This window comes from Rhinopithecus bieti, unplaced genomic scaffold (genome assembly GCF_001698545.2).
Source record: "Rhinopithecus bieti isolate Rb0 unplaced genomic scaffold, ASM169854v2 scaffold_5022, whole genome shotgun sequence".
NCBI lineage: Eukaryota > Metazoa > Chordata > Mammalia > Primates > Cercopithecidae > Rhinopithecus > Rhinopithecus bieti.
Window position 1 is genome coordinate 281248 of NW_016804965.1, and position 19226 is coordinate 300473.

Genomic DNA, 19226 nt, shown 5'->3' on the forward strand with positions numbered 1-19226 from the left:
AAAAAAAAAAAAAATGGCATTTTGGTATATGTTCCCTTAGAATTTTTTTTTTTAAATCCATAGTCTAATCACGTCTCTTCCACACTATTCTCTCCAGCCCCTGCCACCCTTCAAAAAACACCACATATAATTTTCTATTCACAGCTTTGAAACTTCCTTTGTTCACTTCACAATACATCCCCCATACCTGTGTCAGTCTTTCTTTTTTTTTTGAGTCTCACTCTGTTGCCAGGCTGGAGTGCAGTGGCACCATCTTGGCTCACTGCAACCTCTACCTCCCGGGTTCAAGCGATTCTCCTGCCTCAGCCTCCCAAGTAGCTGGGACTATAGGCACATGCCCCTACTCTCGGCTAATTTTTTGTATTTTAGTAGAGACCGGGTTTCACCATGTTTGCCAGGATGGTCTCGATCTCCTGACCTAATGATCCGCCTGCCTCAGCCTCCCAAACACAGGTATGAGCCACCGTGTGTGGCCGCAAGTCACTTTCTTGAAGCCTATGTCACCCCTGAAAATCATCATAAAATATAAACCCACTTTACTTTTTGTCTCCTAGAATTTTTATTAAATGTCTACTATGATGTGCCAAGAATTATACTAAGAACACTTATATACATAGATTATTTTCTACGGTTGAAGTTTGGGAAAGTTTTAAGAAGGTACTCTCTCCCTGCCTCCCAAAATGGGAACACAGTACATTGGAAGAGCTTTAAGAATTTGAATGTGTAATCCTGATAGATTTCATTCCAAATTTAAAATGCATCAGTGGATGGAATGAGTTATACAACAAATGGAAATTGCTCCCCCTGTGTCACAGTGCAAGACACTATACTGGGTATTTTGGGAGACTAAGAGGCGGTGATGATGATGATGATGATGATGATAATGATGATGTTAGTGATAATAGCTAACACTAACTAGATTATCTCACTGAAGCCCTAAAAAGTATAAAGTGGACTGGGCGCAGTGGGTCACGCCTGTAATCCCAGCATTTTGGGAGGCCAAAGCTGGTGGATCACCTGAGGTAGGGAGTTTGAGACCAGCCTGGCCAACATGATGAAACCCCATCTCTACTAAAAATACAAAAACTTAGCCAGGCATGGTGGTGGGCACCTATAATCCCACCTACTCAGGAGACTGAGGCAGAAGAATCGCTTGAACCCAGGAGGCTGAGGTTGCAGTGAGCCAAGATCGCACCACTGCACTCCAGCCTGGGCAACAAGAGTGAAATTCCATCTCAAAAAAAAAAAAAAAGTATGAAGTGGGTGTTTTTATGCACTCATTTTCTAGAGGAGGAATTTAAGATTGAGGAGGTTGAGTGAATTGCCCAAGGTGACCAGCCAGTAAACAGTGGACTCTGGCTTTGAAATCAGGCTGGTTGATTCCATAGCTCAAGCTGTCACCCATTACAGAGCTTTGCTTCAGGAGCTTGTAATTCCAGGGGACTGCTGCCTACTATATTCCCTTGCTTATCAGTCTATGACTGTGCCAAGTGGTGCATGTTTTAAAGCTCAAGAAAAACATTGGGGTAATGGACTTAAACAAGGAACCACCAAGCGTGTTCACTAATAAAATCCAACTCACAGTTCTAGTGTCAAGGTTAAGAACTTACTTCCTTTGGTTAAGTACACTTTTGGTTAAGTAAAGCTCAGAACCTGAGAACTGTGCTACAAAAAAAAAATTGACTGAGTCTTGGTCCCTGCTAGGCAACATAATATGTATTCCACATGTGTGAAATTTAAACACCTTGTTGCTTACTTACAGTAAGCAATTGCTGTAATAAACCAAGGAGGCTTCAGGTCAAACAGATGCATTTGTTTGACAAAACGTAAATAGAACTTTGATCCCTGATTTTGCCAGTAGTTATTTTCTGTTCCCATTAGCCTAAGATGTCTCTAGTGTTAGCTTAAATAAAGGTAGAAAACAAAAACAAGGACGGTATTCCCTGCTCAGGACAAATGTCCTTTTTAGTGGGGTTTCTAATATGGAAGTTGCTCTGCAAATTGTTGTCTGAATGTGGCTAAGCAACCTACAAAGTCATGAGTACCCAGAACCCAAAATACTTTCTAATTCTATTTGTTTGGTGATGGTAACAGCATGGGCCTGAAGATATATCTTTATCTTAACTCTAAATAAACCTCTTTCACTCAGCCCAAGTAACAGACACATATTTGAAAGAGAAGGAAATGCTAAAGACTCCCTCCTGAGATTAATGACACCACTTACGTCACACTGGATCAATTCCTAAGTGCTTTCACAGGTCATATCGTATCCATTATTTGGTACTATTAACAGGTGCCCATTTTAAGAAAGGTAACCTGTTAGGTGTGATTGTGTGACTTCTGCCAAGCATGAGCATCAGTCATGAGGGTCACAAATCTGGAACTGGAATCCAAGTGGTCTGCTATCAAATTATGTGCTTCTTGATCCCAGTTAAATAAAAAGACTGAATGGAGCAAGCAAATTGTAAATGACAAAGGGAACCCCCTCATGGCCAGGTAGCCCCCGCAGTGGTCACTGGTCTTGGAAGCAGGGCAGTCCCTCTGCCTGCCTTCTGGGCCCACTGCACCAAGCAGATCATGGCCTTGCACGAGTTCCCATTATCCACAGTGGATCTTCTCGGTGGAATGTTTCAACTTGCTCGTGGAGGTCACAGCCATGCCCTCATACTCTCTTTTACAGATACACATTCTCCCCTCATTTTGCTGAAGTTTTCTCTTTCATACAAAAAGCCAAGGCTCACTAAATTGCCATCAAGTCATTAGTAGGGCTTCTGGTCTGCAAAGCCATCTGCTTTCCTGCAGAGCAAGTGCTCCTTTGCTATTTACAACATGCTGTTGCTAAGAACAGTCTTGCTCTCTGCTGAGTGTCATCAGAAGGTGCCCATAACCGTATGGCTAACATTGAGTGGCCTGTCCCAGAGGTGAGAATGGATAAAGCCCCTGTCTGAATGAGCTGTGTCATCTGCTACAGATTCTTCCACAAGTACACACTCCCCCTTGGGGCCCAGACACTCACGATTAGACAGGCGATGGTGCTGGTAGTATCTCCCTCTGCTGCCCACCTCTGGCAAGGCACCTCTCCCAGGTGGTCTCTCCTCCCAGGCCTCAGGTCACCCTGGAGATCAGCCCAGCCACCCCTTCACAGGGCCCCCAGCACCCACGAAGCCTCCCATGCCCTCAGTAGCTCTGCTCCTGCTCCTTCCAGAGTCTTTTAGGAGCCTTTAGAAAATTTTCTATATTTCTCCAGAACCATAAATGCTCTGCTGTCAGTGGGAAGCTACCAGAGGGCAGCTGTCAGTGGGAAGCTATCAGCAGGAAACTGTTCAAGACCCCAGACATACACACCGGTGAACTGGTCCCTGTTGCCGAAGCCCCACTGCTGTTGAGGCAACAACAGTGCAACCTCAGCAATCCCTCGACCTTCCCTGGGGAATCCTCCATTCTCCCAGGGCCAGGTCTCACCTCCAGATGCGAAGTGGAACAACTCACGGAACCAGTTTAAAAGGATGAGCCCAGGAAGTAATGAGCTGGGTCCCTGCAAGAAGTAGCTCTGACCTGGGACACAGTCCTAGCCCTGCTGTAGAACAGACCAGAGCTGGACAATCTCACGCCTGGGTGGGAGAGCAGGCAAGGAGTGCTGCCCCACAGGTCCCCCTGCCCCAGGCCCTGGGCGTGAACATCCAGCAAGTGGCCCCAAAAGCCTCCTCTGCAACTTTCTTAGAAGTCTGAGCAAAATATTCAAATGAATACATGTTCAATTCAGCACTTCTTAGTTCTTAAACTTAAAAAGAAAAAAAAAAAGTTGGGTGCCAGGTTTGCAGTCCTAAAGCAGGACCGACCCACCATTCAGTATGACTGTGGTGCCCTCTGGTGTTCATAAAGAAAGAAACTGTAAACAGGAGTTACAACTTCAAAATGTTTCTCACCCCAAATCACCCTTGATTTTCCATGTGCCTGATGCCTGTCTCCCAGCCACCTAAGATGATGAGAACTGCCTAGAAAAACACTCCTGGAAACATCCGGGTGGGGCAGGTCATGTCTGGAGAGGACACTGCCCTCTTGGTGCATTCTTCTGAAACTAGAGTTTTGCAATAGCATCCCACAGCTCATCTGTTGGGGGATTTATAAACTACAAAAATCTGGGTTTTTTTTTGTAAGGCTTCTGTCTGAAGGGAGAAACATTGGAGCGACCGTGGAAATTCTGAGATCTCCACTCCATCCACTCTTCAGCTATGTCAAGACGAAAGACCCCTGAGAGATCCAGGTAGCAAATGACAACAAAAACCCGAGACAATCAGCCAGTTCACCAGCAGTGAATAAGTGCTGCTGGGGGCTGCTGGGGAATGCCAAGGCTAAGAGATGTCCTTCACCTCTCAGAACAACAATACCTGGCACTTAGTGGGAAGGACCAGATCATGGTAAAGAAAACACGTGCTGGAAGAGGGAAGGTCCCCTAGGAACAGAGACAGGGAAAGGCAAAAGCCGACCTTCCCTTTGCTGTTCACGTGGAAGAACTTCCATGCCCTCCTGCCCAAACGTGAGGCTGTGACCGGGTTGTCAGCTTCCCCGCGCTGCCGTAAATGGCACAAACCGCGTAGCTTAAAACAACAGGAATGTCTTCTCCTACAGGTGTGGAGGCCAGAAGTCTGAAGTCAAGGTGTCTGCAGGGTTGGTTGTTTCTGGAGCTCCAAGGGGAGTCAGTTCCATGTCTTTCTCTTGGCCTCTTGTGCCGCCAGCAATCGTGGGTGTGTGTCACCGTGGTGTGCCTCCAATGTCACATGCTGTTCTGCCCTGGGTCTGCGTCTTCACATGGTTTTCCCCACTCTGTATCTATCTGTATCTCTTCTTCTTTTCTAAGGAGGACTCCAGTCACATGGGATTAAGGGCCCACCCTACTCCAGTAAGGCCTCATCTTAACTTAGATCTTAATTATATCTTCAAAGACCCTGCTTTGAAATAAGACCACATCCACAGGTACCAGAGATTAGGACATGTCTCTTTTAGAGGCACAACACATTCAATCCACAACAGGATTGTAAAATTGCACAGATTTGGAGATTTTATTTAGGCCTAGGCAGTGGTGCTGGGAAATATTTGATAAAGTAGATTTCCAGGGATGGGGGGGGGGCATTAGTGGAGGGAAGCCCTGGTTTGTAATGTTTGCTGATTTCGCTTCCAGGCCTATTTCAAGCTATCAACATAACAACTGGCTTGCAAAACTCCTGAAAATTCAACAATGTGTGGCTCTCTTTCATTGGTAGTAACCATGCCCTTGGGCCTATTTTATGAAAAATGTCAATAGCTAAAAGGAGTTATTTATTACAGTTTTTAAATGCATATTTTGTATTATTGAGGACAAGATGTCCCAACAACTTTTGATTATCTATATGTAAAATGACCAATTTGTATGTAATTCATATCCAATTTCAAATCTGAGCCTGCGTCCAGGTAGATCTGTTTTCTGGGTCTCCATTATCCTAAAACAGCATCAGCCTTCTCCTCCCAGCCCCTCCAGACACCTGCCCCCACCTCTGATGTCCTCACCACTCACAGATTTCCCATCTCCCTAGGTGTGACAACTCCACCATATTCTTTGAGGTGAACCTGGCACTCAGCTTCTACTCTTTCTATCCCAACCTTGTCATTGGCCTGGGGACCTTCAGCACCACCGTGGCCCTCCCAGCCAGCAACCCCTCCCTTGTCAGATCTTGGATGCCCTCCACCTCTCAAATCTGAAACTCCAGCCTCGCCTCTCTGCCCACCACTGCCACCTTGCCAACAACTCCCTTATGTACATGATGCTTACATCTCGCTAATACCTCCGAGCTCCCCAAACCTATCTGCTGGGTCCCTTTCTTCAGCCCCTTCCCTGTTCAATGAAATCTCTGGGATCACCATTGTAACTGCTGCCTTGTCAATACACCTAACTCTATCCACCACCCCAGCCAACACTGGACCGCATGTCCATCTGCTGGTGGGGTGAATGCTGGAGCTGCAAACCCAGGGTCTCCAGTGCTAGGGTCCTGCAACCCTACCCAGCACCCTCTGTGTGTCCCAGTAAGACCTTTTACCATTCTCCACCACTCCTCAGCATTCGCATCTCACTTCCAGCAAAAGACATTCCCACCTACATCACACACACACACACACACACACACACAAATAGAATCCTCCCTTGTTAACAAAGTGTGTTCATATAGGGTCATTTGACCCACACACCTGGGACAGGCAGGCACAGCAAGTGTTATTATTCCCACTTTGTAAATCAAACTGAGGCTCAGAGGGGTTTCATGTACACATCAGACAGTTATTAACAGAGCGAGGGTAGGAACATGGATCTCCCAATTCTGAGCATCCCAGGTCAAGCGGTGCGGTGATTTTACCAGTGGGACCTTGGTATCCAGAACGAGCTCCCACATCTCTGGACACCATCCAAATTCTCTGTCCACCTCTAGGGTGTGCTACCTTCTCAACTATGATTCAATTGCTCTCAAGGCACCTAAAGTTTATTTACCCTTCATGCTACCAAAAAGAAAAAAAAAAAAAGCAGAATGATCTTGAAAGCAAGAAGCAGTTTTTTTTTCCTTTCCTCTGAGAGTTGTTACCACCAATTGTGTTTCCTTGTGGAAGTGTTTGGCTGGTAGAGGATTCTCAGAGTCCTCGGCTGAAACAAGACAGTTCACCCTCTGCTCCTGTGGTCTGGTTCAGAGCTCGGGAGCTGACCAAGGGTCTGATCAGGAAACATCTTCCCATGGAAGCCAAATGCGCGTCTGGAGACCCATCAAGGTATCATGGATAAGAATCCGCTGGGTGGATCCAATGCTGTGGGCTTACATGGATGAGATGATTTTCTGTAAACACATAATACGAGCCAAATCCACTTCCTCTGGGAATGGGAGTCCTAAGTGAGTCATATTCTAGTCAATTAGGAATCTCAGCTCTTTCCCAGGCCTTCCAGCAAAGCATGCACACCAGAGGGAATCTGTTTCTGTTAATATAAAAAGTACTTCCCTATCCCAGTTCCTCTTCCAGTACCTTTGTTTGTGTTGCACCCACATGGCTGTACATGGAGGCAAATATGCAAAACAGGTGCCGACCTCCCGTGTGGCCCTGGGCCAGCCTGCGTGCCTTCCCGCAAGGCCACCCCCAGGATGTCTTGTTCTTTGATCTGCCTGCACTGGGTCAGTCCAGGGGGCTGACCCCATCCTACCCCATAAGAACTGATGTCTGTGGGATACACCAGAAGCACTGGACTGGGACACGGATGGCTTGGCTTCTAACTGTGTGAACTTGGGGAAGGCCCATGCCCTCCTGAGTCTCCGATTCCTCCTCTGCAAAATGAGAGTTTTGCTATGGGCGAATCTAACTGGGCAATGCCATGAGGACTGCTTATGTTTTCACGATGAAGGGGACTCCGTAGAGCAGAGAGTGCTGCAGGGAGTTGAGGACAAAGGAGCTGCTTTTATACAAGATTTATTTAGGGGCTCATAGTTATGTTTAGAATTGAACAATGTTTTTGCCAAGCTCTAGTGGAAATGGAAAACAAGGAACAGCAATGTATCAGGCAATGAGGAGCAAATAAAAAGAAGGGAAAGCCCAGGCCTGCTCGTGGGTGAATCAGCAGGCAGCACACACCTGCAGAGCCATTGATTCATGCACATTTTAAGTAGTTTTTATGGACAGATTTTGAGGAGAGATGGAACAGGATTGGACTGGGCCTTTGGGCCATTTAAGGCAATCTAGGGTGCTCTTGGTGGCTCTGAGGACAGCAGTTTAAAAGGATGCCTCCTAGTCCTTGCCCATGGCTGCCTCATGGGGAAGCTGTCACTGTCTCTCTCCCAAACAGGGTGGGGTGGTGGGAAGAACACAGAAATGTTGTGAACATTAAACAATGATATCCACACAAAATACAAGCACGTAGCTTTCAACAAATGCTAGCAACTCTTCGTGCTTCTGTGGGTCATCTCAAAGGCCAAGGAAAGAGGAGCCTTCTCCAGGCTCGCAGCTGCACTCAGGTCCCACATGTTCAGGCATGCCTGCCCCGCTGCTGCCCTGGGTTTTGGCCAGTGGCCAATGCCTTCACCTCTCCTCCATCCTAAGAAGGGAGTCCCAGGGCTTGTGGGGAGCACAGCACCAGTGCTGGGAGGCAGTGGTCATACTGGTTCAGAGCACCCAGCTGAGTCTTAAGACTTGTGTTGAAATCTTGGTCCTGCCATTTACTAGCTGTGCTGCCTTAGATAAGTGTTACTTCAATTCTCTGAGGCTCAGTTCTTCATCTCTAAAATGTGCAATCATTTGTTAAATAAACAGCTGTGGAGTAAATGGGAATAAGGCCACTTTCCACATGGGAGGTCTTTGTAGCAATTAAATGAGGTAATTACTAGGCCAACTGATGACATAGTAAGTGCAATGATTAATTTTATGTGTCAACTTGACTAGGCTGTAGGGTGCCCAGATATTTGGTCAAACATGATTCTGGGTGTGTCTGCCTGGGTGTTTTGGGTGAGATGAACATTTGAATCATTTGAATCAGTTGACTGAGTAAAGCAGGTTGCTGCTGCCCACCCCACCCCGACTGTGAGTGGCCCTCATCCAATCAATTGAAGGCCTGAATGGAACAAAAAGACTGACCCTCCTGCCTCACTGCTTTGAGCTGGGACATTGGTTTTTTTTTCTACCTCCAAACTCAAACTGAAACATTGGCTCTTCCTGGGTCTCAGGCATGCTGAATGCAGATCCTGGGACTTGTCAGCCTCCATAACCATATGGGCCAACTCCTTATTTTATATATGTATATATATGAAATACATACATTACATACATATGTCCATCTCTCCTATTGGTGCTGTTTCTCTGAAGAACCATGACTAGTACAATAGGTGCTTAAGAAAAAATAATAGGTTGCTTTTAATTATTTCTATTTCTGTTATCTCAAAACTAAGCAAGAAATGACGTCTAAATTGTAAAGCTGACTGAAATTATGTTAAGGGATAGGAGGAAATGCCAATAATGACTTAAATAGCACTTATTATTTGTATGCTATTCAGATGGTATCTTTTATCTTCTAAAATGAGCATTTATAATAACATGTGTATATCAATTGTGGCAATATCATTACCTTAAATTCTGGGAAATGCATTTTTAAATATATATTGACAACTACCTCCTTCTAGTTGTATAGTTCTTTAAAATTAAAGAATTATATTAATTGGACTATGATTTTACCATTCCCTAGTTATGATGAAATCACTGATATGCAAACCTGACGGTCTGCTCACGAGGGTGAAGAAAGTGCTCACTGATTGCTTCTGCAACTTATAGAGGTGGTGAGGGGCTCTCACGAACATGCGCCCAGGAGAAAGCCATCACTACGAGATTCCAGACACAAGGGAGGACTGTGAGCAGCCTCAAGATGTGAATAAGGAAAGACTCATGCCTGTAATTTCAGCATTTTGGGAGGATGAGGCAGGCAGATCACTTGAGGTCAGGAGTTCAAGACCAGCCTGGCCAACATGGTGAAACCCCTGTCTCTACGAAAAATACAAAAATTAGCAGGGAATGGTGGTGGGCACCTGTAATCTCAGCTACTGGGGAGGCTGAGGCACAAGAAACACTTGAACCTGGGAGGCGGAGGTTGCAGTGAGCTGAGATCATGCCACTGCAATCCAGCCTGGGTGACAGAACAAGACTCTGTCTCAAAAAATAAATAAATAAATAAAAAAGAAAAAAAAAAAAGAACATGCCACAACAGCACAGACTACAGGTGGAGGAGGAAAAGAAGACCTCACCACTCTGTCAAGTGGACTTACCAATAGAGGAAGGGGGCAGTGGTGGCAGGGGAGGAACAGAGCAAGTCGATCGTGACCCATGATTCTGGAGATGAACTACTTTCTGACAATATGAGTATGCCTTGAAGTGATTCATAAGAAAAGATGCAGTCAGAAGACATGGTATGTTTAGTTTCTTTAAGGTTCTAGGTAGGAATAAAGGATGTAAGGGGATTTTAATCTTTTGTTGTATAGGCCATGACTTTGAAGAGAAAGGAAGATGTAGGAAGGGGACTGTTGGCCCGGGATGGTGTCAAAAGACACAGTTGATTTTCTGGTGATGACTCTGAGCTACCAGATATTAAATAGCCATCAAGAAGCACCGTGAAGACCATGAAGGCTATCAAATAACCCAGCTGGCAGAAGACTTGCCTCCTAATGAAGACTTTCAACTGAAATCTGAGTTGGAGAGGAAGACAGGCTCCATTATATTTACACTATGAAGGGCAATAAAAGATAAAATGCCCAATATTTTTTAGAAAACATAGCAGGAAGACTACCAGGAACAGTATTTATAGGCACAGTTGTTTATTCACCAAGGTTTATTGAATAACTAGTTGCCCTGGAGACTGTAACAAATGAATGAGATCCAGGCCCCATATCAACTGGAAGTGTCTTCTCCGAAGCAAATGTCTGAGGAGCTGTCGACCACCCCCACTCTCACTGTCAAAAGTTTCATCTCTGAGAAGGGAGAGAGAAATCCAGTCTCTTTAGAGGGCATCAGCAGGAAGTGATGCTGTGCCATGGACAGTATCATTTCTAGGCCATGCCAGAAACCCAGGTGTCTCCCTTCTCTCACCCTCTCCATTTAAACCATGCTGATCAATTAACCAGGCCTAATCACGCCTCCTTTCTAAAGCTCTCTGAAGTCCACTCTCTTCCTGTTTCTTGAATAGAGGTAGTGAACTTGGTCACTACCCTTGACCAAGCTTATTATCTCCTGCCAGACTTCTAACTGACAGTCCTTTCTCCAGTCTTTCTCTGGTCTCCATATACTAATTCCTTTAAAATGCAAATATTATCCCATCACTGCCCTGCTGATAACTCTTCAAACTTGCCCGTTGATCTTTAGCTAAAAGTCCAGCTTCTTAGCAGGGCTAGTCCCTGGGACTTGCCCCTGCCTCCAGTGCCACTTCTTCCCAATGCCATCCTGTCCACTCAAACCCAGTTTCTACTAACTACTATGCACGTTTAGCTCCATGAACACACCATTCTGTCTGTCCTCTGAGTCTTTACACATGCTCTTCCCTGTCTCAAAACATTCTTCTGCTCCCTTCGCCCTGGTCTCCCAATCTCACCTGGCTCACTTCTTCACCACAAAGGGTTAAAATTTTTTAAATGTCAGGAAAGTGTCACAAATGATGGAGGTAGGAAGCAGTGGCCCCTGGGAAGTGGGAATCCCGGAGGAGGCTGCATTAGGAGTTCAACTATCAGAAAAGCTGAAGAAATTGCATGAGCAAGACCATGGAGGCAAGAAAAGTACTGGGCAAGCTGGAAAATTGAAGGCAGACAGATCTGCCTGGTGCATAAGAGGTGGGGAGGAATGGGTAAATGGGTGGCCAAGGGGATAGGCTTGGTCCAGTGAAGCTAGAGAAGGTGAGAGGCCTTGAAAACCAAGCAAAGGAGTTTAGTCCTTGTTTTACAAACAATGGGAAAAACTTGAAACTGGGGAGTGCTGATTTCTATTTTAGAAAGGTGTGGCCAACGAGTGCAGAGGAATGGGGCTGGAGAGATGAGTGACCTTAGAGGAAGATGAGGAGATGAGGGCCCAGACCAGGGTGGCAGCAGGAAGAACTGGCTGAGGCAATGGGTTCGGAAAAGATGTGGAGATCCAATCCCCTAAACTCAATGCTCAGTGACCGAATGCAGCAGTAGAGAGTGACTCATGAATCAGAGGGGACTTGAGATCCTTGCCAGAGAAACTGGGAATATGGTGAGGCCCATTGGCTGAGGTGGGAATCACAAAGGGGGAGCAGGTTTGGGGAAGATAATGAGTTAGTTTTGGAACATGTTGACTTCAGGGTGTAGGCTCTAGAAGCCCACGAGCATAATTAAAGTCAGACACAGCCCTGGTTTCAGCATGCAGGGCTGTTCACGGAAACCACCTGTTAGAGTTCATTTTGTCCTTCCTGGTGTCCTTCTGTTTCCATGACTCCTCTTTTTCATATCCCAATGAAGCAATGTGAATTGTTTGCTTTGCACGCCAAGAACGAGTCGTCAAAGCTCAGGGAGAGTGGACATGAGCGCCAGTGAGTGGGAGAAGAGTGGTTGTGCCAGGGCCAAAATTTTCACTAGGAAATTGTTTTCCTCCCTAAGTTTGTGTCAATCAGTCATACTCTGTTTCTCTTTCTTTCAAGATTCCTCCCAAGTCTCAGTGCTGACCTGCCCTCATGAGCAACCTGAACACTCCAGACAACACTGCTTCTTCGCTCTGAGCCCCTGGGGCACTTTGAAGTTCTCAGTGCGCACATTTTTCACATAGTTTTGTAGTTTCCTCTTTGCTTTTGAACTCTTTGCAGGTGTACATCTTGTCTCCTTAACTAAATTCTTAACTCTTAAAGAGCCCAACTTATGTCAAACATTTTTATTTTGCTGTTGTCACAATGCCTAGTACAGTCCCAGGTGCATATTAAGTTTTTAAAAGTACAAACTGGATTGAAACTGACATTGAATTCATTTGGCATAGAAAGGAGACTGGAAAACAACCTCCTTGAAAGGACATGGTATGAGAGGAGATAAGATCGATGTAGGGAGGGAGATAGCGCCAGTTCCTACCATGCAGAGGAACATATCCTAACTTAAAAAAAAGCTTTCCCTCTCTTGTAGTAATAATGATTTTGCATTCTAAATATACTTGAAAGGATGAGAATACTGGTCTTCTAGATGCCAAGGAAGTTGTCTTCGCAACTGGCTAAAACGTCCATTTTCCTGAGACCACCTTTTGTGATCAACAATATTGGTAATATAAAAATGTGGAACTTGTCATTTATAGTGAATTACACGCCGTAGTACTTGGCGCCACTCAAATGGCAAGACTGAGAGTGAATCTTTCACTTCCTATTGGTTACAGCTCCATTTGTGTGGCCATCATAACGGCCCATCATGTGTGTACCCATCATGTGTGGGTAACTTAAAAGGAGAGTATTCATGACTCAGCTCATGACATTTTCCCCAGGCAGAAGAGACGGAACAACCCCAAGTATTATGGTGGCCAGATTGTGTACTTGTCATATTGGAGGACGATGTCTATGGGAGAGGTGAGGAGAGGAGGCAGGAAGCTGGTTTTGTAAATCAATGAATCTCAAAGATTTCTGGGGCTGTCCTGCTACCAGTGCCTGGCACTCTACCATCCACATCACATATAATATGGATCCCTGCTCCCTGGACAGCAGGATGCCCTTTATCCTTACAGGACATTGGAATAATAGGACCACAACTTGTAGCTTTCAGTAGGAGACACAATTAAGAGGAGGAGGAAGTGTGGCTTGAAAGGAGGATGAGTAGGTCAGGCGGTGGGTATTCTAAAAGCCCAAACTTGACCACCACACAATCTATGCATTTTTAAAAATTGCACTTGTACCCCGTATATTTATACAAATACAATAAAAATTAAAGCACATCGGGTTCTACTCTCTGGAATAGCACGAAGCATGCCTCCGGAGGTCAGCAAAGATGATGGGAAAAGGCACTCACTAGAGTGCTTGCTTCACAGCTGTGCCAAGGACTTGACTCCCCATGCATTTTAGAGCATACCTTCCCCCTTCTGAGGTTCCCACGGGATAGCAGGGTAAACAGCAGGAGAGCTCCTTCTCAGCCCTGGTGGCACCAACGCCCCTTGGCTCTGGGTCACATTCCTCCACAGACTTCACGGGCCTCAGGTTACAAAGGCCCTATTGCACAATTCTTGGGAGAGTGGGCATGGGGGCTGGGCTGGGATGACAGGCAGTGTCCTGCGCGTGTCAGAGATCCAGCGTGGCCACTTGCCAAGGTGCCTCAGGGGATGGCAGCAAGAGGAGACTCTGCTGTCTCAGGATCTTCAGAGAGGTAGCTTCCTTTGCTTTTTTTCCTTCCAAGTCTCTTAAATAAAACTTGTCAAGGCTGCATCTTCTCCAGTAATTCAAGAGAAAACATTTCAAAAGTTTACTTGGCATACCTGTGTTTCATTTTACTGGAGAGATTTGATATTCAAAACCACAATGAAGAATTCTGAAACTTAAACTTCTTTTATCCCTCTGTTTTTCACAACTAGTTTTCTCCTGTAGTTACATGGCATGGTGTGTGTAAAATTACTCAATGTATTACACAACTTTAAAATTAATATGGAAGCTGAAAGCCATTACAACAACCGTTTAAAGCCTATGCCATGATGGAATGGTATTTCTTATGCTCCTTCTTGTTGGTAATTGCTTCATAATTATCTTTTATTAAAGGCAATCTGCATATAAAACCAGAAACATATGGAAAATCCTTACAGGAAGTTCACATTTTAGTTGGCTAAAAAACAATCTAATGGCCTAGAAAATACTTCTCAGACTTCTCTAAGGCTAATGATGGCGCTGATGACTATAAAAATTAGGTCTCTATTTATATTAAAACATTCTTCAGTTCATTTCATTTTCTTTCAGAATTTGGATCTTTGGACTGATATTAATATATTTGCAATGAATTTAATTGGAAAAACGCTGAGTACCTGCACCCAGGGACTGCCCCAGCTCAAACTTGCAGATTAATTACGGACGCAAGACATATATAGCATCACGTATGCCAAACCCTGGACAAGTCTAAGGAGGTTCCTCCTATACTATCATGTTAATTCCAAATAGAATATTAATTCATTGGATAAGTCAGATAAGTCTCATATAGAAGATATATTAGGTAAGTAAGGGTAGGTCAGTTACCACGGATGGATGTAATAGCCAGCCCCACACCTGCCAGATAAAGTGTTTACTCATCTGTACATTCAAGGGTGTACACACACATGCTCATAAACAAAGTATTGTCTACCTAAACTGGAAAAGATAAGGCCACAGGAAGACTATATATTTATTATAAAGTAAAAATCTGGTAAATTGTATAATTTTTTTGTAAGAAAAAAAAGATTACTTCTAATCAGCCCTCAGTTTACAGTAGCTAGTCAGTTTCCCTGGATTTATTTTCACTGTTATCTCAGTCTTTTGAATGGGGTCTTTGGTGCTTTTTCTTGTCATTAACCAAAGCTTATTTTGTATGGAGCTGCAGAGGCTAGGAGAATACCTGCTTTTACCGATAACCACACCAAAGTGATCAACGAGATTTCCTCTTTTTAGAATATTCTAACTTAGAAAATCAAAGAGTTAGTTCAAATATGAACCAATACGTTCATTCATTGTGGGGCAGAGTGTATTGGAGAGGCCACCAGGCTGAGAGTGAGGGGGCTTAAACTTGAGTCCCCAGCACTAACTAGCTTGATACCCTTAGCCGAGACACTTCTCTGTCTGGTTTCTCCTTCTGGAAATGAAGCTGTGGAATGGATGATCTTCTAGTTCCCCTCCGACTCTAAAATTCTGCAGTATGTGACAGGCTGCAGCAGCATGTGACTAACACAAGGGTCAGGGAACGTTACAGTCCATAAATGCAAATGGAGATGAGTTAGGACTTTCTGTGTTTTGTGGATATTATCTGAGGTTCAGCTTAAACGTAGTTTTCAATGGCTATCAAGGAAGGAAGCCTAAAAACTGGACCAATGAGATTTTAATGTCCAAGGTCTTAAGTGGTTATGATTAGATCATAACCCAATTGTGAAAATCACAGTGACTTCTGTACAGCAGTTGAATGTGTGCTATAAAGTTAATGTGCAAGTGTATTTTGTTTTTATCTGGATCTCTCAATTTTACATGCTGTGGGGACTATTACTACTTTCATAGAATGTGAGAGTATTGGCCTTACTGCTGTGACATATGTATTCGTGATGTGTTGGAGGTCAAGGAGAGTTAGAATTGTGTCCTGTGGATAGAGATTCCATCTCCTCCTCCTCTTGTTGATGGTTGTTTGGGTCCCCTGTGGGTAACTGACCTACCTGTCAGAACATGGACTCCTGCTCCCACTGAGGGAGCATCGCCATCAACTCTGACCTTGCAGGCAGAGCTCAGCATGCCTGCCTGAGCTGTCCTGTGCTCCAACTCTGGGGTTGCAGTGTGCTAAGACCCAAGGGAGTCCACATGGGGATGAGTCACGGCCTGGCGCTGGCCCCGTGCTCCGCCCCACTGGTAAACAGAGCAGTTCTTTGCTGTCACTGAGAGGCTCTCGGGGCCCCAAGACTCCAGGAAGAAGCAAGTATTGTAGAAGCCAAAACCCCAAGGCAAGGTAAAGAAAACAGAACTGTCCGCATCCCCAGCAATGATTTCACTGGCGGGAGTTGCTGGGAGCTGGGTGGGGGGTCCTGTATATGGTTCCAGCAGAACTGTTTTACTTACTTCTCAACCAAAAGCCCCTTCTCTTTTACTGCTTATTGGGGTGGCCTTTTGCCTTTCAAGGTTTGAACTTTCAAAACTCGACCTTAGAGTCAGTCTTGCTTGCTAACCCATAATATAACTTTTCACCTTTTATTACTTTTGTTTGTTTTTGTACTGGCTTCTATTAAAATACTTCCTTCAGTGAACTTATTTTTGTTTACTCTTCCCTGTCATTCTGGGGAGAAGCTACTGAAAGAAAAACACCTCTATATAGGAATATATCACCAGCAGCACAAGTGGACTACAGCCTCAGAAATGTCCTCACCATCCAGCTTCATGACAAGCAGACTGGCTGTTGGCAAGATGCACCCAGCTCTGCTTCTGCTCCTATGGAAACTTACATTACCCTAACACAGCTGGGGCACACGCTATCTGTGTTTATACTGTTCTTCCTAAGCTTGGAGACACACTTGCCTTGAGATCTCTCCTCTTTTTCCTTTAGACATTGGCAAGTCCTCTTCCGAGCTTAGCAATGTCACGTACCTGAACTGGAGGCATGGCTGGCTGATCCCTTCTAGCTCCCTCCAGCAGCGTCCCACCTTGGTTATATCAGTAACTGCACCTCCTGTTATTTCTCCTTCCCGGTTGTCAAGGTCAAACCTGGGCTGGATATTGTGATGTCACAGAGTGGAATCCTCATTCCCCCAGATGGTCCAGCTAAGGCCCTCCTGGACAGCACTTCCTTTCCTGCCCACGGCGGGAGGTTGGGAAGGACATTCCCCCATTTCCACTTGCTCTACCATTCAACACCTTGTGAGGGCCCTAAGGGAAGGATCCCCTTGCAGGTTATAAACTGACCTGCAGAATTATGGGATCTTAACTGTGGGGAGAGACCTAGAAGACCAGCTCATGACCAGATTCTCATCTAACTCCTTTTTTTTTTTTTACTGATAAGGAACTGAGGCCCCACGTGGTGAAGTGACAGAGCTGATTCTAGAGCCCAGGTGCTCTCAGTGTCAGCCTCTGCCATTCTGACCACGGTGCACTCAGATCTTGCTCTACTCTCTGGAGTTTGTCTACATCACAGTTTTCTGGTATGCAGCTCATCAGACAATTTTACCTGAATCCACCCATGACAAGAGACCATTTGGGTAATGTACATTATGGGAAGAGAACAGAGTCTCAGCGAAGATCATTAGTTTCCCCAGCAACGTAGATGCCAGGAGTGGCTGGCTCTGGTCTTAGCCCAGACTCAGAAATCCTAAGCCACCAGACCAATTCTAGATTAACAAGTAAGGTGACTTCTGAGTAACTAATATTTTCATTGAGATTTGATGATAAGCAGCAAAACTCAAACAAAAGTCCAGAGTTAGTGTTGGCAGGGCGAGGTGGCTCATGCCTGTAATCCCAGCACTTTGGGAGGCTGAGGTGGGAGGATCAGTTGAGCCCAGGAGTTTGAGACCAGCTGGGCAATATAGTGAGATCCCATCTCTACAAAAAATACAAAAATTAGCCGGGCGTAGTGGTGCATGCCTGTAGTTCTAACTACTCAGGAGGCTGACGGGGGAGGATCGCTTGAGCCCAAGAGGTCTAAGTTGCAATGAGTTGAGATTGCACCACTGCACTCCAGCCTGGACGGCGGAATGAGACCTTGTCTAAAACATACACACACCCGCGCACACACACACACAGTATTGACTACAGCGCTATACCAGGTTCTAGTGTTGTGTAGGGGACAGGGAGGAGCAATCTGTAAAGAAATAGCATCTCACTGGAACTTCGTTCTTCATTCTTTCATATCCTTCATTTTTTTCTAGACACTAACCCCATATGGTACTAAAAAATTATCTGAATTGCATAAGACGACGTATCTGTGAAGTCAGAGAATTATGCTTTAAGAATCTCTCAAGAGGAGAACATATATTGGGCTTTTATAATACTGATAACATTTTACATCATGCTTCATTTACAAGCTATTTTCACATATATCACTCTATTTAATCTTCACAACTTGGTGAGATAAACAGTATTATTTTTAGTATAATTTTATGGATGAGAAAATTACAGCTTAGAGAAGTTGTGTCTTGCACGATATCACAAAGCTAATTAAGTGGAAAGGTTACTTAACATTAACTACAAACCAGATCTTCCACCAAGCCTTTTCCCCACCACACGCCTTGGCTGGTTGGGGAGAAATTGCCATTTGGTCCCAGAACACACTTGAAGGCCACTGCCTTAAGCAACGCTTTGAGTAACAAGGAAGAAAGTATTCCCATAGGTCATAAATGCTGCTTTACTGACTTCCTAAATGTCTTCATAAAAACTTAGGGAAATGGTTAATGGACACCAATTTTAAACTTTAAAATAATATAATTATTGCCCTTCCATTCAACTATTCCACATCTGTGAATTCTCCTAAGAGAACCATTATGGATATGAGAAATATTTAGCTACAAGAGGTTTTTCTGAAGCACTGTTTACAACAGAAAACAAATATAAAGCTCAACACTGGAAAAGTGTTAAAATGGATTGTGCTGAACTCATGAAAATAATGTGCATTTCCCACACTTTGATTATTCATGTGGCATCTTCAAAATATTGCCATCTGCACTAATATTTACTTAACATTTTTCCTTTAAATTAATTCACACATTTTACTGGAATAAAATTATTTAAAGTTTTTTTTATTATTAACATAAGTAGAAATACAGTATTAATTGTCTTAAATGTCAGATGACAATAAAAACAAATACAATGAAAACAAAGTAATGTTATGAATGCATTAATTTGGTCCCAATACCTTGAAGAAAACACATGACTGATTTAATAAAATCACAATTAATACCCTTTTTTGCCATCACAAACTTCACCTTTCTACATTAAAAAAAATCTCTTTTTTCGCCTCTGATCTATAAAAGGTTCAATGGAAAGAAGAAATGCAGTGTGTGTCTGATCCCAAATCACAGTT

The 19226-nt window shown here is 44.3% G+C and overlaps 1 protein-coding gene and 1 long non-coding RNA gene across 9 annotated transcripts in view; one reads left to right on the forward strand and one right to left on the reverse strand.

Annotated features, from left to right (window-relative positions):
• Nucleotides 1-16906, reverse strand: part of DNAJC5B (DnaJ heat shock protein family (Hsp40) member C5 beta) — an 82413-nt gene extending 65507 nt beyond the window's left edge. For 2 of the 3 annotated variants that reach the window (XM_017870782.1, XM_017870785.1), the window contains exon 1: nucleotides 16802-16906. The gene's annotated coding sequence lies outside the window, so the exon portion shown is untranslated. Of the gene's footprint in view, nucleotides 1-16732 lie in introns of all 3 variants that reach the window. The other variant, XM_017870783.1, reaches the window with a different exon arrangement.
• Nucleotides 16907-16975: 69 nt separating this feature from the next.
• The window catches only part of LOC108528805 (uncharacterized), a 31151-nt gene continuing 28900 nt past the window's right edge, over nucleotides 16976-19226 (forward strand). For 4 of the 6 annotated variants that reach the window (XR_001885306.1, XR_001885304.1, XR_001885308.1 and 1 more), the window contains exon 1: nucleotides 16976-17550. This is a non-coding gene — a long non-coding RNA (uncharacterized LOC108528805). The remainder of the gene's footprint in view (nucleotides 17551-19226) is intronic. The other 2 variants (XR_001885305.1, XR_001885309.1) reach the window with 2 other exon arrangements.